The sequence below is a fragment of the Rattus norvegicus genome, chromosome X (genome assembly GCF_036323735.1).
Source record: "Rattus norvegicus strain BN/NHsdMcwi chromosome X, GRCr8, whole genome shotgun sequence".
Classification (NCBI taxonomy): domain Eukaryota; kingdom Metazoa; phylum Chordata; class Mammalia; order Rodentia; family Muridae; genus Rattus; species Rattus norvegicus.
Window position 1 is genome coordinate 14,785,680 of NC_086039.1, and position 27,979 is coordinate 14,813,658.

Sequence of the window (27,979 nt, forward strand, 5' to 3'; positions counted from 1 at the left end):
CTCATGCCCGGTACATGAGTCTGATATACGTATGACCCACCATGATTAATAGTTGCTGGCCCAGCCAAATAAGTCACGTCAATTAGAATTTGTCAGAATCACTTCAGTGTTGTTGTAACCTCAGAGATTTCCCCAAAATGTCTGGAAAGAAGTCATGAGAATCAGAAACTTTATTTAAAAGACAGATATATTTTATTACACTTATTTAGTATGTATTTGTATAAGGAGTATACAATGTCATATGTGGGAGTCAATTCTCTCCTTATTCTATGTAGGTTCCGGGGACTAAATTCAGGTCACAGACTTCATAGCAAGTACCTTTTACCTTTTACCTGTTACACTGACCCAAAAATCAGAAATATTCTATGGAAATATCTAATTTATAACACAATTCCCTTAAAAGAGTTTATTAAACTTTTCCTTAGGTAACTAGTAGAAGTTACTTTCTTATACAGAAACTTTTCTAAAGATTTTCTCCTGTTTAAAGACATAGTCTGACTATGTAGTCCAGTTGGAACATGTAGAAAACCATCTGCCTGTGCCTCCTAAGTGTTTGTATTAAAGTTGTATGTCACCACGACTAGCCTTCATTTTAATGGAACTTATTTGTATATCTGTTAAGGAAACCCCCAAATGACTTCCAGATCACTTTCATTGGGCAATAATAACCATGCCCTTTGATTTATTGTGTAAGGTGTAAGTGTTAGACAAAATATGTACCTATTTAATATATACATCTTGGCGAATTGCACCATGACTTGAGTTTAAATGTTGGTCTTGGGCCAGTGAGATGACCTTGCCGATGAGGGTGCTCGTTCCTAGGACAGGCTATTTCAGATTGATCCCTAGAACTGATTCCTACAAATTATCCTCTGACCTCTACATGTATGCTACGGCACATGTGAGTATGCATGCACTAAATTAATTAATTAATTATAAAATATTAGTTCGAAATCAAGAAGCTATTTGAACTCTACAAGTATATGGCCACAGTTCTGGATAGATCTTAACTAATTTAATTTGAAGTTTTGTTTAGTTGGCAGAAAGCTCTTAAGAGAAAGGTTAGTGTGTCAAAGCATGGTAATTTAAAAACTACACACACGTGCCTTTAGAAACAACCTTCAGTAGTTCAGAGAATTCTGATTTCTTCAGGATTGCTTTGGGCCCTCCCTCTCCCATCAAGTCGAGCAAAACAAAGGAAGTAAAGGGATGCATGGCATGCATTTGTTATTCCAAAGTCAGGATGCATGGTGGCCCTGGTGATTTTGTGCTTTCTATTTTTACAGCCATTTAATATAAACAAACAATTGAAGGGATATGCTGAAGTGGAAACTTAAGGGTTCTTCGGAAAGTTCGTTGGACGCTGGGGCAAACATGTGGAGGAACATTTCGTTAAAGTGGACACAGGTGTGAAAGGTTAAGGCAGACTCCTTAAGGGACATTTCACTGAAGCAGACACAGGAGCGAGGATGCTCTGCTAAAGCAAGCACGTGAAAGGACATGTGATGAAGGAGTCTTTCATAAAAACATGCAAGTATTGGTCCACCTTACATTGGGTAGCTGAGCTCTATTTGTAAGGATTCTATAGAGAGAAAAGCACCAAAATAGTTGTGGTGGTATATTGAAGTTTCTTGCTGATTCCAAGGACTCAGGCTGTTTGGATGCACATGCTGAGCCAAGACCTGTGCTAGGCAAGGCACATGGAAGACATGTGATCTTTGGAGAGTATAAATAGGACCCCACAGAGTGACGGAGATAGGGCTTGGCTTGATGGTACAGCTAGCTGTGCAACACTTGTGGGTTTTGCATCTTCACTCATCTTCTTTTCTCTGAGAGTGGCACAGCCTAATATTTCTTGTGGTGTCTGTCCCTCCTCGGTCCTTCCTGCTGACTTAAGCTGAGGCGGAGGCCAGGCTCTCTGCTAGGTCCTGTCACCTCTGTTGCTAAGCAGACTCTAATGAATTGTAGTGCTGGTGCATTCATGAAGTGTTTGCCAGTGGTTTGAGCTGCCACTGCTAACCTGTGAACTGGACTGCCTATTTCCAGACAACACAGACAGGAGTTGCTCCAGGGAACCTTTCTAAACAGATCCACTTCCCCTTTATCCTTTCTTTTCTACTAACTCTGGTGGGTGGTGGGCTAAAAAGGAGGCTAAAAAGGGTTTAAAAGCCAGCATTAGCCAGCATTGAAAAAAATTAAAGTTACAGTATGCATTGGTTATTTAATTGTGTAAAAGCCATGAACTGGTATTGCTTTTCCATAATCTATGCTAGGGCTGTTTGTATAACCAAAAAATACTTCATGGTATAAATTGGAAAAATGACTTGTGAAAATACTAATGCACTGTAGAAGTACTGGGGTAAAAGGAATTAATTTGACTTAGAGAAAGGTATGTGTAGGGATGGTGTGATATTTGTTTACGCTTGGCCCAGGGAGTGGCACTATTAGAAAGTGTAGCTCTGTTGGAGTAGGTATGTCACAGTGGGCTTCGCTTAAAACCCTATTCTGAGCTGCCTGGAAGTCAGTATTTTGCTAGCAGCCTTCAGATGAGGGTGTAGAACTCTCAGCTCTTCCCACATCTTGCCTGCCTGGACACTGCCGTGCTCCCACCTTGATGATAATGGACTGAACCTCTGAACTTGTAAGCCAGCCCCAATTAAATGTTGTCCTTGTAAGAGTTCCCTTGGTCATGGTGTCTGTTCACAGGAGTAAAACCCTAACTAAGATAGATGGTCATGGGAGAGACTGGGATTCTCAGAAGTACAGATGACCCAGAGAGCACAGGGGAGACCACCATGTCTGCTCACATTCCTGGCCCACGAGGAACCCACAAGGAGCCCTCTGGGCAGATGAACCTAGGAGCAGTCAGGGACAGGATTCCTCGCTTTCTGCCTGCACCCAGAGATGAAAGCCAGTCTCTAGGAGTGCTGACACACCTGAGAGCAGAGGCAAGACTACCATTTCTGCTCCAAGGGACAAGCATGGAGCCCTTAGGACACAGGAACCCAGAAACAATCTGGGACAGGATCCTTTGTTTTCTGCCTGCCACCACACCTGACTCTGTGATACAGCTCTCCGTATCCAGATTCTGCTGTGAGAACGCCAGTCTCCAGGAGTGCTGACACACAGGCTTACAGGAGGATCAAGCCATTGTCAGAGACAGCAAGACCAGCCAACACAAGAAATAACCAGATGGTTAGAGGCAAGTGCAGGAACCTAAGCAACAGAAACCAGACTACTTGGCATCATCAGAAAACAGTTCTCCCACCAAAACAAATACTGTATATCCCAACATACTGGAAAAGCAAGATTTGGATTTGAAATCACATCACATTATGATGATAAAGGACTTTAAGAAAGACATAAATAACTCCCTTAAAGAAATACAGGACAACACAGATAAACAAGTAGATGCCCTTAAAGAGGAAACACAAAAAATACTTAAAGAATTACAAGAAAACACAACCAAACAGGTGAAAGAATTAACAAAACCATCCAGGAAGCTGAACAATGCTCTACTCAAGGATAACTTGGTCAAGGGAGAAATAAAGAAAGAAATTAAAGGCTTTTTAGAATTTAATGAAAATGAAGGCACAAGATACCCAATGAAAGCAGTGCTAAGAGGAAAACTCATAGCTCTGAGTGCCTCCAAAAAGAACCCAGAGAGAACATACACTAACAGCCTGACAGCACAACTAAAAGATCTAGAACAAAAAGAAGGAAATACACCCAAAAGTAGTAGACAACAGGAAATAATCAAACTCAGGGCTGAAATCATCCAAGTAGAAACAAAAAGAACTATACAAAGGATCAACAAAACCAGGAGCTGGTTCTTTGAAAAAAAATCAACAAGATATAAAGACCCTTAGCCAAACTAACCAGAGGTCACAGAGAGAGTATCCAAAATAACAAAATCAGAAATTAAAAGGGAGACATTAACAACAGAAACTGAGGAAATTCAAAAAATGATCAGATCCTACTACAAAAAACTATACTCAATAAAACTAGAAAAGCTGGATGAAATGAACAAATTTCTAGACAGATACTAGGTACAAAACTTAAATCAAGATCAGAAAATTCATCTGACCAGTCCTATAACCACTAAGGAAATTGAAGCAGGTATTAAAAAGTCTCGCAACCAAAAAAACCCCAGCACCAGATGGGTTTAGTGCAGAATTCTATCAGACCTTCATAAAAGACCTAATATCAATACTGTCCAAACTATTCCACAAAATAGAAACAGAAGGAACACTACCCAATTCCTTCTATGAAGCCTCAATTATGCTTATACCTAAACCACACAAAGACCCAACAAAGAAAGAGAAACTCAGACCAATTTCGCTTATGAATATTGACCCAAAGATACTCAACAAAATTCTTACAAACCTAATCCAAGAGCATTTCAAAACGATCATCCATCATGATCCAGTAGGCTTCATCCCAGGGATGCAGGGATAGTTCAATATGTGGAAATCCATCAAAATAATCCATTATATAAACAAACTGAAAGAAAAAACAGCATGATCATTTCATTAGATGCTGAGAAAGCATTTGACAAAATTCAACACCCCTTCATGATAAAAGTCCTGAAAAGATCAGGAATTCAAGGCCCATACCTAAACATAGTAAAAACAATATACAGCAAACAAGTAGCCAACATCAAACTAAATGGAGAGAAACTTGAAGCAATCCCACTAAAATCAGGGACTAGACAAGGCTGCCCACTCTCTCCCTACCTATTCAATATAGTATTCTAAATCCTAGGCAAAGTTATCAGACAAGAAAAGGAAGTCAAAGAGATATAAATTGGAAAGGGAGAATTCAAAATATCACTATTTTCAGATGATATGATACTATATTTAGGTGACCCCAAAAGTTCCACCAGAGAATTCCCAAGTCTGATAAACAACTTCAGTCAAATGGCTGGATATAAAATTAATGCAAACAAATCAATAGCTTCCTTTACTCAAAGGATAAACAGACTGAGAAAAAATATGGAAACGACACCATTTATAATAGTCAAAAATAATATAAATACCTTGGTGTGACCAAGCAAGTGAAAGATCCGTATATGATAAGAACTTCAAGTCTCTGAAGAAAGAAATTGAGGAAGATCTCAGATGATGGAAAGATATCCCATGCTCATGGATTGGCAGGATTAATATTGCAAAAAAGGTCATTTACAGATTCAATGCAATCCCTATCAAAACTCCAACTCAATTCTTCATAGAGTTAGAGAAATTTGCAAATTCATTCGGAATAACAAAGAACCCAGGATATCGAAAACTATACTCAAGAAACTTGTGGGAGGAATCACCATCCCTGACCTCAAGCTGTATTACAGAGCAATAGTGGTAAAATCTGTACAGAGACAAGCAAGTAGATCAATGGAATAGACTTGAACACTCAGAAATTTATCCAAGCACCTATGGTCACTTGATCTTTGACAGAGGAGCTAAAAGTATCCAATGGAAAACAGACAGCATTTTCTTTTCTTTTCTTTTCTTTTTTTAAATCTTGATTAACTTGAGTATTTCTTATTTACATTTCGATTGTTATTCCCCTTCCCGGTTTCCGGGCCAACATCCCCTTAACCCCTCCCCCTCTCCTTGTATATGGGCTTCCCCTCCCCATCCAACCCCCATTACCACCCTCCCCCCAACAATCACATTCACTAGGTGTTCAGTCTTGGCAAGACCAAGGGCTTCCCCTTCCACTGGTGCTCTTACTAGGCTATTCATTGCTACCTATGAGGTTGGAGCCAGGGTCAGGGTCAGTCCATGTCCAATTTTCTGAGGAACCTCCAGACTGATTTCCAGAATGGTTGTAGCAGTCTGCAATCCCACCAACAATGGAGGAGTGTTCCTCTTTCTCCACATCCTCGCAGGCATTTGCTGTCACCTGAGTTTTTGATCTTAGCCATTCTCACTGTTGTGAGGTGAAATCTCAGGGTTGTTTTGATTTGCATTTCCCTTATGACTAAAGATGTTGAACATTTCTTTAGGTGTTTCTCAGCCATTCGGCATTCCTCAGCTGTGAATTCTTTGTTTAGCTCTGAACCCCATTTTTAATAGGGTTATTTGTCTCCCTGCGGTCTAACTTCTTGAGTTCTTTGTATTTTGGATATAAGGCCTCTATATGTTGTAGGATTGGTAAAGTTCTTTTTCCAATCTGTGGGTTGCCATTTTGTCCTAACTACAGTGTCCTTTGCCTTACAGAAGCTTTGCAGTTTTATGAGATCCCATTTGTCAATTCTTGATCTTAGAGCATAAGCCATTGGTGTTTTGTTCAGGAAATTTTTTCCAGTGCCCATGTGTTCGAGATGCTGCCCTAGTTTTTCTTCTATTAGTTTGAGTGTATCTGGTTTGATGTGGAGGTCCTTGATCCACTTGGACTTAAGCTTTGTACAGGGTGATAAGCATGGATCGATCTGCATTCTTCTACATGTTGACCTCCAGTTGAACCAGCACCATTTGCTGAAAATGCTATCTTTTTTCCATTGGATGGTTTTGGCTCCTTTGTCAAAAATCAAGTGCCCATAGGTGTGTGGGTTCATTTCTGGGTCTTCAATTCTGTTACATTGCTCTATCTTTCTGTCTCTGTACCAATAACATACAGTTTTTTATCACTATTGCTTTGTAATCCTGCTTGAGTTCAGGGATAGTGATTCCCCCTGAAGTCCTTTTATTGTTGAGGATAGTTTTAGCTATCCTTGGTTTTTTGTTATTCCAGATGAATTTGCAAATTGTTCTGTCTAACTCTTTGAAGAAATGGATTGGTATTTTGATGGGATTGCATTGAATCTGTAGATCGCTTTTGGTAAAATGGCCATTTTTACTATATTAATCCTGCCAATCCATGAGCATGGGAGATCTTTCCATCTTCTGAGGTCTTCTTCAATTTCTTTCTTCAGGGTCTTGAAGTTCTTATTTTACAGATCTTTTACTTGCTTGGTTAAAGTCACACCGAGGTACTTTATATTATTTGGCTCTATTATGAAGGGTGTCGTTTCCCTAATTTCTTTCTCGGCTTGTTTCTCTTTGTGTAGAGGAAGGCTACTGATTTATTCGAGTTAATTTTATACCCAGCTGCTTTGCTGAAGTTGTTTATCAGCTTTAGTAGTTCTCTGGTGGAACTTTTGGGATCACTTAAATATACTATCATATCATCTGCAAATAGTGATATTTTGACTTCTTTTCTGATCTGTATCCCCTTGACCTCCTTTCTGATTGCTCTGGCTAGAACTTCAAGAACTATATTGAATAAGTAGGGGGAGAGTGGGCAGCCTTGTCTAGTCGCTGATTTTAGTGGGATTGCTTCAAGTTCCTCTCCATTTAGTTTAATGTTAGCAACTGGTTTACTGTATATGGCTTTTACTATGTTTAGGTATGGGCCTTGAATTCCTATTCTTTCCAGGACTTTTATCATGAAGGGGTGTTGAATTTTGTCAAATGCTTTCTCAGCATCTAATGAAATGATCATGTGGTTTTGTTCTTTCATAGAACTCCCATTCTTAGCATTGTTTTTATCTCTTGAAAAGTATTTGTTGAATTCCCAAGTAGGTACTAGGGATATTATGCTGGAACAAAGGCTACTGAATTTTATGCTTTGAATGTCCAGGAGACAACTGAGAGGGGAGAAAACAGCATGTGACAACATTGGGAACCCAGGCAGCTAGTGGTCCTGGCTAACTACAAGACTCATAGCAACTTTAAGGAAGAAACATTGTCTCTTTTGTGGGTTGCCTATCAGTCTTTGAAACTACCAAGGCAGTCTCCATAAACCACGTATTAAAATTGTTAAATGTGTTATGAGTGAGGAATATAGATGAAGATTTGGGGATCTGAATTCTAAGCAATGGTTAAAAAAAATGAAGCAAACAGTTCCACCCATAGCAGAAACTACAGCATGGACAATTTCTAACGGGGAGCAGCACTGCTAATGAACACTAGCGCAGGAACATTTTTGTTGACCTTATTAGAGCTGTTCTTCCATTAGAGGTAGAAGATGCTGTACAGAGATCAGTTGTAAAGATACCTCCCTTCTAAGAACCATTTGAACACCAGGATTGCAGAGGCTTCCAAGTCATCTGTTACATTTGTGATCAGATGAAATATGGTCAATGCAAAATTCATTCTCTGTTTAAAGTTTACATTTTCTGGTAACATTGATCTGGCTGCCTCTAAGGTGGTCAGAGCAGAAACTTCTTGTGAATCAGTGCTGCTGTGGGCTGAGTTTTATGGAGAACCTCTTCCAGTCTTGCATTTAAATCCCTCCCTGCCATCCTGCAGCACAAGCAGTAAAGTGCTTTGTAACCCTGTGACCTGGAGAAACGAGAGGCTCTGCTGAGACTGGAATCTCACTTTAACCAGGTCTCCAGCGAGGGCTGCTGAGTGGTAATACATCACACAGCTCTGTCCTCTCAGGCTCTCGGTGTCACCTCTATGGTGCTCTCTGTTGCAACTGCAAGATAGGAGAGTTTCCACTGAGTGTCACACTAAGATTTCCCATGTGGTAGCATGAACAGGCCTGGCCTGCAGCCTAATTATTAACATTGGAAAATCAGCTGCTAGGCAAATTCAGGAATAGTTTCTATGACATTTAAAAAATATGGATTTTTTTCTCCTGCTATTTATTGGACAGACGTATTGCATATTCCTCTCTGGATATACATGGGGCAGTGTGACTGGAGAAGCCATCTCCACTGTCAGTGTTGTAATTATTGATCACATTAAAGATGAGCATATTCTGCTGAGTATAGTCTGTGAAATATATCTGAGAGAATAAATAAAAGAAATATATTAACATTATATAATACTAATATTGTTATTAATTGCATTTATTTAAGCATTTAGATGTTAGAATCTGGGAAAAGCCAAGCATCACTAAAATCTTGTCTGTGTGGATAGTAGCCACAGGACATTTTGCATTCCGTTTAGATAAGGCAGACAGATATATTAGAACTACCTCTCACACATGCAATCAATAGACCATAATGATTCATAAATACAGAGAGTTCACTTAAAAGCCTGACCTTCCAGCCCCAGAAAAATATTTTTGCAGTTTCACAGAGTCACTAATGTGCATTTGAGAGAATAATTTAAGATGGACCTATCACTGAATGCTTAAGAATATGGGTTACCTTTCCAAACAAGGATTACTTCCACTCCCTGCTAGACAAATGAACCTCAAATGAACATGGCTCTGGGGAGAGAAAAGGGTGACTTTGCACTAGATTCAATATTTTCCTGCAGTCATGAACAGATTCTGAGATAAGTCCCATCTCGCAGATGGTTAGTACTGTCCTTTTGCCCATTCTCAAGGGAAGCCAAGGAGCAATGCTTCTACGGAGCACTCAGCAGATCATGGGAGGGATGTGCCAGGGAAACAGTTTGGAGCCTCTCCTCTCAGCCCAAGATTCACCATTCATCAAGCACTCAGTCTTCCTTGCCTGACCCTTCACTCATTGATTTGACATGCATTGTGTACTGGGATACAAGGGAAAAACAAACATGGTCAAAATGATTCACTTCATAATCTCATATCTCAGCCATTCGCCTTAAAAAAATAGTTAAAAAATACCTGGTACAAAAGGGCTGAAATCATTTAGAAAGGGATATTTGGGCAACGACAAAACAATAATACTTTATACATATAGAATATTTTAATTTCAGAAATACTTCATAAGTATCATAACTGCATAGGATATTGAAATCTCAGCACCAACTGAGAAAATGAAACTAGGACTTTAGAAATGATAAATAACCAATACTGGGAGCACATTAGTTTAAAAATCAACTTTAAAGATGACATGATTTTAAGGGAATGAAAATCATTTTTCCAATAATTTAATGTCAGCGCCAATATGCTAGAAAGATAGTTGGTTTGACCCTAGCTTTAAAGTTGTCCTCATTGTTAATTCCCAGAAAAACCTTAACATTGTCTAATTATAGGGTTCTGCATTCATTGATCTCATTAATACAACTGTCTTATCTGAGGGCCTCTCCTGGATTGATAATCTAAACTGGTAAACTCAGGAGGAATCTTGGCTATATTAGAACTACCTCTTCGGTAGTTGAATCTTTTGCACCCACATAGCACCATCTACTGTAACTTTGCATTATTGAATTTATTGTCTATTCCTCTAAACCCTGATTCGATGGTTTGACTCTTGCTTTGTGTCCTGGCCTGATTCAATCCACCAAAGGTGTGTAATGGTTTTGTTCCTGGCTAAACTGAGGAAAAGGAAGCAATCATGGTGGTAGAATATAAGGGCAGAGTTCGAGCTTCATAGCACTGATCAATTTTGTGAACAGGCAGTTCCTAAGATCACTGGGCTCATCTTGAAGTCTGCTGCTGCATAAGCTGGGCTCCCTCCAGAAGCCATTCTAGAAGGAACGAGGAACCACATAGGGAAAACCACATGAAACCTTCACAATTGCTTGGTCCAGCAAGAATGTGTGTTCCTGAGTCTCACAACTAAACGTTTTATCATGAATCTGCCTCCAGAACTGTTAGGACATAAAGGGAATAAAATCAATATTTTTTCTACTTGCCTAGCACAGATAGATTCTTCCCTGGGCTCAGGAGAGCTTTTTGAGAGTTCCATGGAATGTTCAAACGTACCTTTAGTCTAAGTAAGAAGCCAAAAGATGGAACAATGAAACATGTGACCATTGGAGCCATTGCTAAGGTCCTGACTTTTCTTTGTGGCCACCTTCTTTGAAGGTGCTTACTATGTTACTCCAACTAGGCAAAATAAACAGAACGAGAATTTATAGTAGGTCACCAGTGCACCAATGGTAGAGTTCATCATGAACCAGTTCCTCGCTCCTGTAGTCTAATGCTAAAAGCCAAAGAAGAAAAGAAAATACTATGTTGGTTTAAGTACTGCAAATTGAAAGATTTTCATCTAGGGAGCATTTACCAAATGAAGCCACAAAAATGATAGCTTCATGACTAGTTAGAGACTGCTTATCTAGTTTTTTTGGTCACCAAATATATTATTTTTCCCAGCATTGTGTCACAATATCTCAAAAGAATCGACTTCAAGGAAGAAGAAGATTGATTTTGAATCTCAGGTTGAAGGCACCGTCCATCATCACATGATTGACAGTCAGGAAGCAGAGAGGAATGAATGCTGGTGGTCAGTTCACCCTTTCCTCCTCTTCCTTCTCCTCCTGCTCCTTCTTCTCTTCCTCCTCCTCCCCGTCCATCCTCCTCCTCCTCTTTTTTTCAATATACCACCTCAGCCCATGTGATTCTACCACCAGGTTCATTTTCCCTTTGCACCTTACCTCTGGAATCCACCTCTAGGTGATTTCTTTCCTTTCTTTCATTTTCTCAGATTTATTGTCACGCATGTGTGTATGTGCATGTGCGTGTGCGTGTGTGTGTGTGTGTGTGTGTGTGTGTGTGTGCGCGCGCGTGTGTGTGTCTGTATGTGCCCACAACTGCACATACAGACCTAAACTCCAGTCTTCTGCAAGAGCAGCAAGCATGCTTAACTGCTAGAGCCTTTTCTCCAGCTGCCCACCCCAGGTGATTTTCAATCTAGTTAAGCTGATGATGAAAATGAACAATGACACCAAAGAACTTTTTCTGTCCCGAGTCTGTAAGCTATTCTATTTTTATGTGCAACTGCCGTGCTGATGGCACAAAATCATAGCCCTCCTCCCATCAAGATCCTGATAAAAGAAATGTCACTTCATGGTAGCCTCAAATTAGAAACACTCTACACCAGCAGAGATCAATATTGTTTATTCCTGTAGCAATGAAAGTGGGTGAAATGCAGCTTCCACAACAACATGGATGAAATTCACAAAACATTGTGAGAAGCTAGACAAAATAATCGAACACACAAACCCGACACTTCCACAACCTTTCTAAACCAATAAACTTAAGTGATGTTTGATAAATCCATGCTTTTTTATCATAAAGGTCAGGTGTGTAGTGACCTTTGAGAGTCTGATACAGGAAAACGGAGGACATTTGAGGAGGGAGCTTCTCGGGTGCTGGCAATAGTCTCATGTCTAAATGTGTTTGTGATAATTCTCTTAGCCAGACATCATGGTTGATTCAACCTTATGAATTTCTGTTATATTTCACCATTATAAAAATAGATTATAAACAAATCATAAAAGCCTTCTTACATGTCTTCATTGTTCCTCTACTCCTCCAACCTATCGACCTGAGCTCTCTATATCTGCTCTTAGCTATTGATCCTATTGGGCTCCATCATCTATACTGTGTTCCAACCACACTACATGCTTCAATAATTTTATACTTGCTTTCAAATTTTAGTTCCCAAATTCCCCTTCGAGGCACCCATGAGTTCTTTGTCCAAACATAATGCATATGTTACTTCTGAATTCTTGTTTTCATTTGGGCTTTTCTGATATTTTTCCCCTTGGTCTTGTAACAGTTGCTGTGTATTGTTCCCCTTCCTCATAAGCTACACAGTGTCGTGCATAGTCGATGCTGTGTAAGTGTAGGGAAAATTCAATCTTCCATGGAACAGTGAGAACGATCTGTTTGGCTATTTGAAATCTAAAGCGTATTTGCCAAGGCTTTCCCACAGAAAATGGGTCACTGTTGGCTATAAGAATGTTGAGAAATGCCACAACCATAAAGTACAATTTCATGGTACAGTTACTTGTATAATTCTGAGAGTAGACTTGTAGCTAACAATTAAGTGATATAGATAAGCACTGCTATGTTTACTATACATACTACGTACTATATAGGTAATTTATTGCTGGTTCTGGGATTAACACCCAAATCAGTTTTGTTATGCATATGTAGAAGGCTTTATAATTTACTGAATAATTTATAATGCAATTAAAAATACTGCAACTTTTCCTGGCTGAACACTTATAGAAAGTACATTTAAAGCCATGACTGTGAACATGTATACTAATGTACTTGTATGGGCGATATACATGTAGTTACTTTGTGAGCTTCCCTGTTAATCTACACCTCATAAATAGAAATTTCACTTTGTGGATTTTAGAACACCTGACTTGTCCTTCTCTCTTCCAAGACTGTGAATCAATCTGAGGAGAAATGAATACCGTGAGTTTAATGGTACTCTTAAGGCATTGCTGGAAAGACTTATGACTGGAAGCCTCTCAAGATATTCCCTGATAGCTAGGGCTATAACTGGTTAGTTATTCGCATGCTTAAGGAAATTCACAGGTTGGCTATTCCTGAGTCAAGAAATACCTCTGTGTGTGTGTGTGTGTGTGTGTGTGTGTGTGTGTGTGTGTGTGTGCGCGCGCGCGCACGTGTGCGTGGACACAAGCATACATGCATACTTGCACATTTATGTTTGTGCAGGCATATAACGATCTATATTTGGGAAACTTTTCATTAGCACCCCTATTTTGGTTGACATTACACAACTGTCTAAAAAATAGGTGTAATACTACTAGATTTTGAAGAAGGGATTATAACAATGGAAATATTAGCCTTGATGAGACTTGTAGCTAACCAGGGGAGAAGGAATGGCTTATTTAGAGGAAATTCTCAAGAATTTTGCTTAAGAGATTTGGAAAGCCACCAAGGGTATCTTGTAATACAAAGTTCCCTTAATCTGCATTGCTTAAGTAAGAACTAACTGTTCCGTCCTGAGGAAGTTACCATTAATGGGTACCACGCAGGACAATAAGTAAAGGCATAGGATCACAATCCAAAGAATTTTATTTTACACTGGAATTTAAATACATCTACACATATACAGTATTAGATGTAATGGCTAACAAATATTTAAAAATCAAAGCAATTCCAATAATGGAGAAATGAAAAGAGTCCATGTTATATTCATTACTCAAATGGCTTCCAATATATTTAATGTTTCCCAAATATTCCGAGAATTGCTAATTTTGATTTGTTGCAATTTTATGTCTAAAAATATTAGTGAGAATATACCATTAAAGTCATCAAAACAATATACGACAGAAGGATCTATGAAGAGTACCATTTTAATCTATAAAGGAGCAGTTTTGAAATCAGAAGGACTAGAATGTTCACTTCATCTTTTGGTCCAGGATGTAAATGATGTATATAGTTCAGGAAATGAAGTCATGTGATTAGAAAATATCTCTAACATCCCTCAATCTTTGTAATGATCATTTTTAATTGTTTGGATGGTTCCTTTGTAAGTTCCTTGTACAAACCCTACACTTGGAAACAATCTGTGGATTTTTTTTTTATACCATGCAGTGTAAGATAAGCTGCTGCCTGATTTTGACCCTGAATTTCCTAGTTTAAAAGCATTGATCACTAGGGATGGGGTGAGTCTCTTAAGAAGCATGGGATTTGGATTTTGAACAAGGTTGTTCTTTGTTTATTGTTGTCACCTTGCCGTTAGCAGTTCACAAGTATTTTTAAGTTGTGGATGCTTTGAAAATGAAATAAACTGTAATAAAAATAATTTTTGTCTAGCTGGTATAGAAATCAATTGAAGAAATACAGCTCTTTTGTGGTAAATAAAAAATGTGCATTACCTGGTATACTAAAATGTTATTATTCATCAAATGAATGTTATAGGTGTTTCAAGATTTGGATACATGGGGTAGAAGAACATTAAGGCAGAACACTGCGATGCTCCAATTTTTGATCTACTGTGACATTATTAGAAACAAATGTATGAGGTTTGTATTATATATATATTCCTAATAAATAATATATTAATATATAATATTAACATATACATATACTAATAAATATAAATCAGAGACAAAGATCATTTCAGGAGTACATGAGTATTTCCCATTGGGAAGATTTTTTAAATTTCTTTATAATTTATACTTTGTTTAATACTATGGAATATTACTATTAAATTCTAACTAAGTTAATTCAAAAATAAAATTACTGTAGATACCATAATTAGAAAGAACCTGATTACTAATATAGTCTGAAATAGGTCTGTCTAAATACTTATATGCACATACTTCTACATATTTAGATATATTTTTATTTGACTAATTACTCTAATATGTAAATTATTTTTCTTACTTGAAACAGAAATTTTCATCTGTGCCCTTACTGCACTTGTGTACAAATTATGCTATTTTTCTTATTAACATTGTATTTTACAATTTTATGATCGTGCTATGTGTTTTGTTTCCCAGTCTAATTATAGCTTTAAAATGTTTGTAACCTTTCTTGCACTATTTCTGTGACATGAGACATTTAGGTAATTAGTGATTTCAAACAAAGGAATGAATTCATTCATGTGTTATTGTTTACTACTGAGCCATCTTGGTGGCTCACGGGGGTACTGTAAGGAATTGATGTAAGCATGTAAAAAAATTTACAATGCTATTGTCTGCCGGTTTCAATTAGAGTGATTTTTTTCATATTTCCTCATTTTTTTAGTGTTTCTAATTTTACACCAACTTTATAAAAAAGGTAGATGGAGCTTCTTTGTGAGTAGGAGAATGTAAAAATTTCTCATTATCTATATTTAACAAGCAAGAAGGCAGTACTCGAATTTGAATTTCTGAAATACTTCTCTTCCATTATTTCTATGCTCAAAGTATTTCCTGACTTATCTAGATTCCATATAGTATCCCAAAGTCTAACATCTAATAGGAACTTTTTGAGCGTGAAAAGTAGCTAGTTATTTTTCTTTTTACCACCCAAAATACAATGTATTTGTAGTGCATTTACTATGAGTTATAAGAATACTCTTTAAATGAGCTTAAAATGTTTAAGACTGAGAATGGAGGGTTGACTGGAACTGTTTCTTGATGCATTTTGCATAAGTTGCTTTTTCAGTGATAAATTAAGTCTCTAAGTTTCTTCTAACTCTCTCATCTTTCTCTGCAAACTACAAAGAAGAGGGCATAGAAATAAGAGTGCTAGAAATAAGATCTCGAGGCATTATGAACATTTGGAAAAATACCATGGACTAGACCATTCTGTTTGAATGAAGCTCTACAATGAAGTTCTTTCTCATGAGTGATTTAATATTAATATATGTGATATAGTTAACCATTTGATACAGGCCTTTAAAAATCCATCATTTAACCACATCAGTGAATATATAAAATAACCACACTCACAAAGTTATAGTTTAGTGCATTGGACTCTTGATTTAAATAGGTCAATATGTGAAGGTTCAAGTTTAAGCAATGTGCCACATCTACAGTTATACCTCTGTGAAAATGTCAGGTGGTCTAACATTAAACAGAGAGGGAGGAATTTGATTGACTTCTATACTCAAGAAAAATTCACTTGCTTCTGGATTTTAAATGGCAAAATCAACTGATAATTAGAATTTGTTGGTTGGATTGATAATTCTGTACCTAGTGTTTGTCTTCGAGCCAGGGAAAAAGAGCTGAGTCAATGAGTTAGTGTTTGGGTATGGCATTTTATTAAATAATTGAGTTTCGTCTAGAGCTCAACAATTTTTTGGGTCCTCATAAACTCATAATGTTGATTTGTGAAAGTATTTCATGCAATGTTAGTTCACGATTTGTGTGTATGTTTGTTTGAAAGAGAAATTGAAATATATATATATATTATATGGAGAGAGAGGGAGAGGGAGAGGGAGAGGGAGAGGGAGAGGGAGGGAGAGGGAGAGAGAGAGAGAGAGAGAGAGAGAGAGAGAGAGAGAGAGAGAGAGAGAGAGAGATATTGTGCAGCTCAGGAAGGGTAACAGTGTCAAGGCTCCTAAACACACTCACTTTGGGGACTGGAAAAGGAGGTATGGTAAATGCTTCAAAGAACCGGTAGTTTTGTGGTGATTTAGGGCATTAAGTCTATCTGGCATTTCTAATATTCCCTGGTTAATGTTAGAAATCTTGTTGCATAATGTCAGTGGCCCACCAAGCCTCTGCCATCTTTGAAGGTGATGCCAATGTTTTGTAAGAATGGCACAATTCACATCCATGAACTACTCTTCTGTAATTAAGGGAGGTAACTGGAACCTGCCTAATTTCTCCTTAGTGAAATGTTATGGTTTTATTTTCTATTAATTAATCCACATTTGCCTTGACAACATTCACCTTCTCATCCTACTCAGCTACTCAGGTATAATAAGTTTCATGTATTTACTAGTTACTGCACAGACAGGTTCTTCGTGTTCCCTCTTTCCCTTTTATCCCCTTTGAGACAGGGCCTCACTATGTAGCCCTGGCTGTCCAGCAACTCACTATGTAGAACCTGCTACCTTGAACTTACAGAGATCTACCTGCCTCTGCCTCCTAAGTGCTGGGATTAAAGGTGTGTGCACATATACCCGGGTCATGTAGGGTTTTTGTTGTTGTTGTTGGTGTTGGTGTTCTGTTTGTTTATTTTCTAAAACTATTCCTCATATGTTTTAGTATGCACCATATAGTCTAGCTCACAATCATACTGCTCACAACTTTTCAGTGCCTTTGAAGTGTTTCAATCACACATTCTCCATTTTAAGAGAGAATCGTTGAATAGATGAATTAATGTTATGCTAATAAAGTTCTTTACATTTATGTCCAAATAAAGTATACTGTGTTTTTAAAGTGCAAAGTGTTAGGTTTTGGAATCTCCCAATTCTCTCACTATGCTAGTTTTGTAACAAAGACAGCGACTTGGTATGCAACCATTCCCAGCCAGAACACATACAGTCTTTCATAATTCACTCAGATATACCAGTCTAAGACTCAATATGTGATAAAAATTGATTATCCATTTAAAGTTGTTTCATGGTCCATGCATGTGTTTCCACTGGTGTTTTAAGTGGCTTTACGCAGAGTGAAATAGCATTACTTAAACAGTAAAGTATAAACATAATATGGCTCGTTTATTAAGGTCCCAGTGCTGCAGCTGGAAGGCATTCCAAGCAGTCTAGATACATAGACAACGCCAATATCCTTGATTTCATAGCAGCTGAGACAATGGAATACTTTCATGTGGACGATGACCCTTCTCTCCTTCCTCTTCAGTTGTAGGGATGAGTTGTTCTTTTTCCCCTCACCATACTCTGAGCCTGTTACATATTATCCTCATGAGTTGTTTCACAATACATTTTACCGCTAAAATTGAATAATGGACAGAAGTCCATTTCAGTGTAAAGGACTGGAGTTGCTATCCTCAATGATTGTTGTTGTCAAAAGAAGTGTGATTACTTGTGGGGGAAGTGGAGGAGCCTTGTGAAGGAAAAAGTGAGATGGAGATTGAGATGCCACAGGCTTCTGAGACTCCTGGAAGAGTCCCGATACATGACATTAGATTGAAGATGGCACCAGGAACAGTGGTGAGAAACATCAGAAAGGAATCGAGGCCAGGGCTGAGGCTACTTCCCTCTCTTCGCTGTGATGATGCTCCCCTGCCCTTGTGGCTTCTTCTAAGTAATGAAGCCTTCTTTATCAGGCAGGGCTTTCGTTGGAGCACTGTGATGGTGTCGTGAGATATGATTGGTCGAGGATTTAGGAACTTGGGAGTGGCTCAAACACTGTATATAAGCTTTTGTCACACACAATAAACTCAGATCTGCATCCTGATGCTGGCCTGCCTCTGGAGTCTGAGTCCCCAGGATTCATCACATGACCCAGTGGTCTCTCACCCATTCTCACCCCCCACCCCACAATTACTAAGACCACAAAGAAAAGAGTACATACAACTATTGAGATTTTTGCACAAAGTCCTCATTAGAATAGCTGAGTCTGGTGTCCTCTGAGCCTCGGTTATATCCAAAGCAATAGGGATGTTGTTTTTGCAGACCCTGTTTTGCTCTGCCAGAATTGACTGCCAGCTAGCCAGTTAACCTTCCATTAATCACATCTGCACTATCTGTGAAAGTCTGGACTTTCTCTGGTTCAACTGCACATCATTCTGTCAATAGTCCCAAAGATTCAATGATGGAAGTTATCAAATATCTGAGTATACTTGCGAGATGTACAGTTTTGTACATTCTTTCCTGACCCAATGGTTTCCAATGAGATTGATCAAGTTCCTTAGAATGCCACCTTGCTTCTTGCCACCCACCACAGTGATTTTCTTTTTCTTCTTATTAGTTTTCTTGACATTACCTCCCCAGTACTCCTTGCCTTCTCATTCTTGTCTCTGGGTTTGCTTCTGGGAGAAATCAATTTTATGTTTTAAAAAATATGTTCTTTGGTCTAACCTCAGACTGAGTAAATGAGTATATAAAGGGAGAGAAGCCTAGAATATGAATACCCTCAGTGCTTTTAATTGTTTGCATCCAGACCTCAGTTAGGGGCAAACTAACTTTTTTTTTTAAAGATTTATTCATTTATTGTATGTGAGTGCACTGTAGCTGTCTTCAGACACACCAGAAGAGGGCATCGGATCTCATTACAGATGGTTGTGAGCCACCATGTGGTTGCTGGGAATTGAACTCAGGACCTTTGGAAGAGCAGTCGGGGTTCTTAACGACTGAGCCATCTCTCCAGCCCCCACAAACTGTCTTTCTCCCACATCTCTTTTACAGCAGATCCCAGTAGTGAGAAAGGCTGTGGTAATGACTTTCAAGATGAAGCTTTCATCAGTGAAGCAGTGCTCATGGGTGTCTTCCAGCATATTCTTACTGCTGAGATTCCCACAAACTCCAGAAAATTATAAAGGTTGGAGGAGAGCAAGCTGTCCTTATGATTTTAGACCTTCATGAGGTCATTGCATTTGCTAATTTGCCATCCAGACAACCTTTCCAATGTTGCCACACTTTAATGCTATGTTGTGGTGATCCCCAACTATAAAATTATTTTGTTGCTATCTCATAACTGTAATTTTGCTACTGTTACGTATTGTAATTCTGTTATGTATTGATATGAAGGATATCTGATATATCACCCCCAAAAAGGTTGCCACCCACAGGTTGAGAAGCACAGGTTAAGCAGAGGATTTTGAGGTGGCTACAGATGGAAATCATTGGAATGTGCTTTAAAACGGAAGTGCATATTTACAATATATTCTGGTTGATCCCAAAGGGGGAAAAGTTATCCTTCCATTGTGCTTTTCAAGACAGAATATCTCACAGCATAAACACTAAGAGGAGGAGGAGGACAAGGAGCAGGAATAATTAAGGGACAAGTATTTTATTATAAAATGATTGGACTACACAGAGATTTTATCTCAAAATGAGAACAAGAATGAAAACTATACCTATTAAAATCTTGGTAACTGAAAGGAAAATGCATGGAAAGGGAACCCCAAATCTGTATGAAACCAGGAATAGCAAAGCATTAATGGTTTAGAATTTATGGTGATCATGTTGGAATCCATAACTAACGTGTAAAGATAATTTTGAGATGTCAGAATAAAAATCACCTTGAAACCTAAACAGTGAAAATACATTTTCTGGAAAAAAAGCAAGGACAAGGGGCTTCTTTTATGTAATTAAGAAGGTACTGTTGATACAGAATCAGAACAAATTGTCACAGAACCAGGTCAGAAAGAACAAAGCTTGATGTAAGTACAATTCAATCATTTATCTGTTTCAACTCTTGCCTTTGAGTTTCCACTATGGGAAAAGTGCTGTTCTGAGCACTGGAGTTAGAAAGGTGAGTGGAATGCCCTCCTGGCTTTTAAGAAACTTTCTGATATACAAAATAAACAACCAGTGGTTTTGGAATAGGAATGATAAAGCAGTAGGTGTCTGTAATGATCAGGGAGTGGACGATTAGCATAATATGGGTGAAAAAAGATGTTTCCGTGCATTTAAAGCTAAAAAAAGAGCCATTATATAAATGTCATTTTTAAAAGAACATGCTGTCAGTGGGTAGAGAGAGGTGAGGGATATGGTCAAAAATTATGGAGAAAGAGTGGCATTTAACAAGAGTCTTGAAAACTATTAGTAGGATGTGCTCCAGCATGGTGGGGAAGCAGGTAGGAAGCAGGCAGATCCTTACCCCTCCCTATATTCCTCCAAATGTACTCTGCTAGTCTCAGTGCCAGCTCTATAGCAGCTAAGTGTTGTGAACTTCCCAACCTTCTCCAGCCTTACGCCCCCACCACTCCCTGTTTATTCAGCTATCCAACCCCCCTCCTGCTCCCTTCACCGACTTCAGCAGGATTTCTCAGAGAACCTTCTCTGCTGGCCTGACAGAGAAGCAAGTAGGCCAACTAGCAGTTAGGCAAGCTTCAGATCTTCACTCTTCCTTCTCTCCTTCATAACCAATCCCTAAATCTCATCTGCAGCTCAATAGCAGACTACCAGCAAGAGCCTCTCCTTATTCTGAGATTATTCCCAGAAGACTAAGTAGATTCTGGTGGAAAATCTTGCTTTCCTCCCTCCTGTGGATGTCCTCATTCCCTATCCTAGCCCATCCCCTTTCCTAACTATTAGCTCCTAATAACTAGGACTCATTTTTTTTTCTCAGAAATCCCACTGGCACACTTATCAGGATTCCAGGAAAATTCCCTACCAGGCAACATGCAGTTCCCACTCTATCCAAAGAACTAGAGGACAAGAAACCCACTTTGTGAGAAGTGAAGAGAATCTGAAAACTAGAAACAAGGCACCTGCCCAACAAAAATAGTACCAGATCTCAGTATCAACAAATATAATCAACTCAGATACCTAGACACCAGTATAAAACAAAACAAAACAAAACAAAACAAAACAAAACAAAACAAAAAAACAACCAGGATAAATGTCTCCACCAAAGCCCAGCAACCCTACCTGAGTATTTCAACTTAGGTAAATCATAAGGACAATCCCTTACAATGGCTTTTATAGATATAGGGGTCTTTCAGGAAGAAATTAATAAATCCATGAAAGAAATTTATGAAAACACAAACGATGAAAGGAAATGAATAAAACAGTTCAAGACCTGAAAGTGGAAATAAGAGTCAATGAATAAAAGCCAATCTGAAAAATAATCTTGAAATGAAAAACGTAGGAACTCAAACAGGAACCTCAAAGGCAAGCTTTACCATCAGAATACATGAGATGGAAGAGAGTCTCAGGCATTGACGACACCATCAAAGAAATAGATATCTCAGTCAAAGAAACTGTTAAATCTAAAAAGAAATATCTTGGCCCAAACATCCAGGAAATCTGGGACACTAAGTAAAGACCAAATCTAAGAATAATAGGAATGAAGGAAGGAGAAGAAACCCAGGTCAAAGGCCCAGAACCTATTTTCAACAAAATTATAAAAGAAAAATATCCTAACTTAAAGAAAGAAATGTCTCTATAAAGGTAAAAAAAGTATACAGAGCACCAAATAGATTGGACGAGAAAAGAGAGTGTCTGTATCACATAATAATCAAAACACTAAACATAGAGAACAAGGAAAGAACATCAAAAGCTGCAAGGGAGAAAGACTGAGTAACATATGTAGGTCTATTAGACTTACACCAGACTTCTCGGTGGACACTCTAAAAGCCAAAAGAGCCTAGACAGATGTGCTACAGACTCCAAGAAACTACAAATGCTAGTCCAGACTACCATACACAGCAAAACTTTCAATCACAACAGATGGAGAAAATGACATTCCATGAAAAAACTGAATTTAAGTACTATCTATCTGCAACTCCGGCCCTATAGAAGGTACTAGAAGGAAAACTCCAACCTAACAATGTAAACCATACACAAGGAAATGGAAGGAAACATTATTCTCAAAACAATGAACCACAAAGGGGTAAACACACAACAACAACTAAGCCAGTTCAGTTAGTCAACAGGGTCTCAAGGGAGGGAGTGAGGATTAAAGAAAGAAAAGACAGTTAGACAACACTATAACAAGACTCCATCCAGTTCTGAAGCTGAAGCTGAAGAGAATTTCTTTCCCAGTCTGCTTTTATATCATTCTAAGTACATACAAAAAATATGATCAGTCCTAAGGCATAGACAAAGTAGTCATGGAACAAACAAGGCATAAACAGAGTAGTTAAGGAACAAACAAAGCATAAACAATGGTTCCATGGTTACTGTATTCAGGGTCTTAACAGACCCATCAAGATTCAAAGAACACATTCTTCCACTGTATTCATCTTGAACCTACTACCATGTCCTAGCCCAGTGCCAAATACCTGCAACCAGAGCTCTCCACAAAAAATACGAACAAAATAAAAGGGATCAACAATGACTGCTCATTGGTATCTCTTAACATAATCAATAGTCACAATTACCCAATAAAAAGACACAGACTAACAGAATGGATGCTAAAACTGGATTCATCCTTCTGAGATATGTTAGGAGTATACTCTAACAACAAGAATAAATATCAGTTTCAGGAAAAAAGATATCTCAAGCAAATTGCTCTAAGAAGCAAACTGGTATATCCATTTTACTATCAGACAAAATAGACTTAAAACCAAAACTAATCAGAAGAGATAGGGAAGGACACTACATACTCAAAAGAAAAATCCCCCAAGAGCACTTTGCCTCTTAACATCTGGTCCCCAAACACAAGGGCACACAAGTTCATAAAGCAAACACTACTACAGCTTAAATCGCATATGTACCCTCAGACTCTGATAGTGGGAGACTTCAATACCCCATTCTTGACAATAGACAGGTCATATAGAAAACAAAACAAAAAAGAAAAAAGAAAACAAAAACCAAACTAAACAGAGACATGCTGGAGCTAAGTCAAGTTAAAAACCAAATGGACCTAACATATATTTCCAGAACATTTCACTCAAACTAAAGAATATATAGCCTCTTCTCAGCACCTAATGGAACTTTGTCAAAAACTGATCAAACACTAAGAAACAAAACTAGTCTCAACAGATATAAGTAAGTTGAAATAACAACATGGATCCTATATGACCAGCATGGATTAAAGCTGGATATCAAGAACAACATAAACAACAGAAAGCCTACCAACTTATGCTAACTGAACAAATCACTACTGAATGAGAAGGACAGAATTAAGAAATGAAAGACTTTCGAGAATTGAATGAAAATGAATACACAACATACCTAAACTAATGGGATATAATGAAAGCAGTTCTAAGAAGCAAGTTCATAGCATTTCATGCCTACATAATAAAATGGAGAAATCTCATACTAATAATTTAACAGCACACCTTAAAGCTCTAGAATAAAAGGAAATCACATCCAAGATGAGTAGATGGCAAGAAATAATCAAACCCACAGCTAGAATCAATGAAATAGAAACAACAACAAAAATAATACAAAGAATCAATGAAATGAGTTGATTCTTTAGGAAGATCAATAAGATTGACAATCTCTTATCCAAATTAACTAAAAGATGCAGATCAACATTAATAAAATTAGAAATAAAAAAGGAGGCATAACAACAGACACCAACATAATCCACAGTACCATAAGGATATATTTGAAAAACCTGTGCTCGATCAAATTAAAAAATCTAAAAGAAATGTATAATTTTCTCAATATATATCATTTTATCAAAGTAATATCAAGATCATATGAGCAACTCAAACTGACCTATAAACCCTAGTGAAATGGAAACAGTTACTGTAAGTGTTCCTACCAAGAAAAGCCTAGGACCAGATAGTTTTAGTGCAAAATTCTATCAGACCTTCAACGAAGACCTAATACTAATACTTTTCAAACTATTTCACAAAATAGAAACAGAAAGATTATTACCCAATTCATTTTATGAAGCTACAGTTACCCTTATACCAAAAAAAAAAAAACACAAAAAACTCAACCAAAAAAGAGAATTACAGACCAATTTCTCTAAGGAACAAAGATGTAAAAATTCTCAATAAAACACTTATAAACTGAATTCAAGAACATATCAAAAAGGTCATCCACCATTATCTAATAGGCTTCATGCCAGAGATGCTGGGATGGTTATATATATATATATATATATATATATATATATATATATATATATATATATTTCTAAATGTAATCTACCATATTAAAAAAAAAACTAAAAGACACAACTCACATCATCGAATTAGATGCAGAAAAGACCTTTGATAAAATCAAACACACTTTCATGATAAAAGCCCTGAAGAAATTAGGGATACAGTGAACATACTTCAACATAATAAAGGCAGTTTACAGCAAGCCTATAGTAAACATATCTAAAATGGAGAAATACTCAAAGCAGTTCTACTAAAATCAAGAACAAGTTAAGTTTGGCCATTTCCTTTATACCCATTCAATATAGTACTTGAAGTCTTAGTTAAAGGAATAAAACAACTGAAGAAGATCAAGGAGATACAATCAGAAAGTAAGAAGTCAAAGAATCTGCATTTGCAGATGATAAGATAGTATTAAATGACCCTAAACATTCTACCGGAAACTCCTACATCTGATAAAATGCTTTCAGCAAAGTAGCTGGATATACAATTAATTCACAAAAGTTACCTGCCTATATACAAATGATAAACAGAATGAGGAGGAAATCAGGGAAACAACACCCTCAAATAAACTATCTTGGGGGTAAGTCTAACCAAGCAAGTGACTTGTATGATAAAAATTTTCAGAAATTGAAGAAAGATGAAGAGGATATCAGAAGATGGAAAGATCTCTTATGCTCATGGATCTGTATTATTAATATAGTAAAAATAGCCATCCTACCAAAGCAATCTACAGATTCAATTAATCACCATCAAAATTCCAACACAGCTCTTCACTTGTCTTGAAAGGACAATTTTTCAGCTTCATATGGAAACAGACAAACAGATAACTAAACAAACAAATACACACTGGAGAAAACACATTGTGCTGGTCAAACTGGATGGCTGCATGTAGAAGAATTTGAATAGATTTGTACTTAACCCTGACAAAATTCAACTCCAGACAGATCAAAGACCTCAAAATAAAACCAGATTTGGTGAACCTGCTAGAGGAGCAATTAAGGAATAGCCTGAAACTAATCGGCTCCAGAAAAGACTTTCTGAACAGAACATTATTAGCATAGGCACTAAGATCAACAATTAGTAAACGGGATCTCATGAAAAAGAAAAGGTTTTGTAAGGCAAAGGACACCATAATTTAGACAAAGCTGCAACTTAAGGAATGGGAAATTTTTTTGTGTTAACTACATAATAGGTACAGGACTAGTATCCAAAATATATAAAGAACTGAAAATTATTAGATATCAAGAAAACAAACCCGATTAAAAATGGAGTACAGATCTAAACAGAGATCTAAAGAGAGGAAACTCAAATGACTGAGAAGCATTTAAAGAAATGTTCAACATCCTCAGTCATCAGAGAAATGCAAATAAAACTACTTGGAGATTTCATTTTAAACCTGTCAGAATGGCAAAGGTAATTAACACATGTTGGGGAGGATTTGGTGTAAGTGGAACACTCATCCATTGCTTGTGGGAGTGCAAACTTGTACAGTCAATATGGAAATCAGTGTGGCATTTCCTCAGGAAGATGGGAATTGAGCTACATCAAGATCTACCTATGTGACTCTTCTGCATATACCTAAAGATCACTTCATTGTACAACAGAGATACTTGTTTAACCATGCTCATTGCTGTTCTACTATTAATAGCCAGAAATCAGAAACAGCCAAGATGTCTTTCAAGAGATGAACGGATAAAGAAAATGTGGTACATTAAGATGTGGGAATATTGTCCAGCCATTAAATGAAATCATGAATTTACATGTAAATGGATAGAGATGAAAAAAAATCATCCCAAGTGAGGTAACCTAGACTCTAAAGCCAATTATGGCATGTATTTTTTATATGTGCCTATATAATAATATATATTATTATTATACTAAGTCAATAATAACTAAGACAGAATCTGTAGAACCACAGAGGTTAGGTATAGAGCAAGGGACTGGAGCATGGGAGCTGCAGATAGATATCCCTAGCAATAGGAAATAGAATAGTTGTGGATTGGTGTGGATGGGAGCAACCTAGAACAGGAGGGTGGAGTGGAGAAGCAGAGAGAAGAGAGGGTTAAAGGAGGGAATACAGAGAAGAGACAGTGAAAATATAGAGCTATTTGAGGGGTAGTATGGAAACCTAATACAGTAGAAGTCTCTGCAAATATGTAGATATATGAGAGTGATCTAAATGAAATTGACAAATAATCAGGGGGAAGGGGACAGTTTCCCAACTAGTCAACTTTTGTCACTAAATAAAGATTCCTTACTGGGATTGTGTTACATTTAATTGCATTATTGGCCTAAGGGGAACCCCAAACAACTCATACTGTTGCCAAGACTATAGGTTTCTCTCCCCAAACTGATCGCAAGCCCCCACTGCTGAAGGCAACACCTATACAACTCAGTTAAACATGGAGACACTAAGCTGATACCTACAAAGAGCCTTTAGTCCTAGGTATACCAAGAGGTATGGGTACTCTGTACACTACTAAAGGAGAAATGTAAACAACAACTCAGCCACAGCCCCTTTGTTCTGCAGTGGTGTTCTACCTGCAAGACACTCTAATACAATGATGACACGATATTGGAATTACCAACCACTATCTAATTTGACTTAAGGCCTATTCTACGAGGTGGAACCCATATCCAACTCTGCATGAGTGACCAAGAGCTTGAGACTGGGTAGCCTAGGTACCTAGGGTAAAACCAAATATTACTGGTCTGAAGAAAACTGGAGATATGATGACTCCTAATGATATTCTGCTAGACTCATAGATGGATGCCTTACTCAGCCATCATCAGGGAGCATTTCTCCTGCAGCAGATGGGAACATTACAGAAACCCACAGGCAGACATTACACACAGAGACCTTGGAATACATTGATCTAAATGGGATGTCTCCATCAAACTCTTCTCCTCAGAACTAGCAGAAAGAGCTAGAGGGGATGGAGGACATCAAGAAAAGAAGGTCCTTTAAATTAATATGAGCGGTGATCACATATACTCAGGAAGATTGAGACAACTTACACATGGTCTGCACAGATCTGCACTACTTAGGGTCCGAAAACTAAAAGTAGAAGTGGTACAGGCTACATCTGTAAACCTAGAAGCTATCTCCAATTTATAACCACTTGCAAATGAAAATCTAGTTTCCTCCAAGGGAATCTCACCGGGGAAACAAACTACTTTTAAGGGTAGACTGTATGCCCAGCAGTAGACGGTC

At 37.8% G+C, this 27,979-nt stretch overlaps 1 long non-coding RNA gene across 2 annotated transcripts in view; it reads left to right on the top strand.

Moving 5' to 3' along the window:
* The window catches only part of LOC120099251 (uncharacterized), a 92,199-nt gene that overhangs the window by 55,821 nt on the left and 8,399 nt on the right, over positions 1-27,979 (top strand). For both annotated transcript variants that reach the window (XR_010061651.1, XR_005498321.2), the window contains one exon: positions 14,551-14,654. This is a non-coding gene — a long non-coding RNA (uncharacterized LOC120099251). The remainder of the gene's footprint in view (positions 1-14,550; positions 14,655-27,979) is intronic.